Source organism: Echinops telfairi, unplaced genomic scaffold (genome assembly GCF_000313985.2).
Source record: "Echinops telfairi isolate 266 unplaced genomic scaffold, ASM31398v2 ScPeMD7_28;HRSCAF=97, whole genome shotgun sequence".
Lineage (NCBI taxonomy): Eukaryota > Metazoa > Chordata > Mammalia > Afrosoricida > Tenrecidae > Echinops > Echinops telfairi.
The window spans coordinates 5,433,806-5,435,171 of record NW_022103925.1 but is presented as its reverse complement, the minus strand read 5'-3'; positions in this window follow the sequence as shown (position 1 = coordinate 5,435,171).

The following is a 1,366-nucleotide window of genomic DNA, read 5'->3' as shown; positions in this document are numbered from 1 at the left end:
GGCGGGTCTGATTGTGGTACTTATTCTCAGTACCCAGGTATGAGTATTTAGAGACCACCGCAGAGGAGCCCCCCTGGCGCCGAGGGGTGGGGGGGAGTAGGGGTGGCTACACAGAAGGTGTTCAGTCTCCCAGAACAGCTGCCTCTCTACTCCAGCCTGATAAGACGAACCTGGGAGACCACGGTGGACCCCTACCCCACCACTATCCCAAATTCCTAGGAAGTATATACTACTAGGACAAACCAAGTAGTTGTGTGTTCCGTCGGTGTGTCAGAGCAACCCCATAGAGCAAGGTAGAACTGGCCCTGTGAATTTCGGAGACAGTAACTCTTTAAGGAAGGAGCATGACTTGTTTTCCCTCCCTAGGAGCAGCTCCTGGTTGAGCAGCTCCAGGTTTTGAAGAGCTGACCTTGAGGTTAGCAGCCCAATGAGTTGCAGTCAGATCTATAAACAAGGCTGGGCTTTCTTATCCCCTGGCTAGTCTCTGTCTCGACCCAGGCTGTTCCAAGACCTGCAAGTTCCCAAGCATCTCAGACTCTGTCTGCTCAGCTTCTAAGGATGGCAAAACCCTCTGCCTCCAACTGGGGAGATGCCTCTTCTTCTCCCCCTCCCTGCTTTCTAAGAGCTGAGTCTACTCTTTCTACTGTTTCCTCTCCACTGCACACTTAGTCCCTATACAGAAGCATGTCTGGTCTTACCTCAACTGTGTTGACGCCATGCTAGCCTCCAGTCTTTGGACAATGACAACCACCAAGATGCTCCTTAGATGTGGCGGTGGCAAGACTTTGGCTGGCTTACCTCGCACACGTCATCAGGAAAGACCAGTTGCTCAGCTAGGAAAGGACGTCGTGCTCAGCCATCTAGAGGGCCGACCAACACAAGGGAGCCCTGTGTGGATTGGGTTAACGCAATGACCCCTAAAATAGACTCCAGGACTGGGCCACTGCCCACTTCTCTTACACACAGCCATCTCCAGGAGTCACAGCCAAGTCCATGGTAAACAACAACAAACCCTACCCCCCAGGGCCTGTCTTGTTGGCCTAGCCATTCTCCACTCACTTCCAGGTGCCAGGTAAGGGGAGGTTACATCTTCCTTCAACTGCGGCGTGATCCTTCAGCTCCTGGTTGAAAGCCCTCAGCAGTTCCGTGTGATTCCTATCCTTGATTGGACATACTACGTGTGTTAGTCCAGGTTGACTAGAGAAACAAATTCACAGACCCTCCTATGTACATAAGAAAGAACTTTATATAAAAGAGTAATTGTATATTAAGAAAACATCCAAGCCCAGTCCAGTCCAGATCAAGTCCATAAGCCCAATATTAGCTTATATGTCCAATACCAATCTATAAATTCCTCTTCAGACTC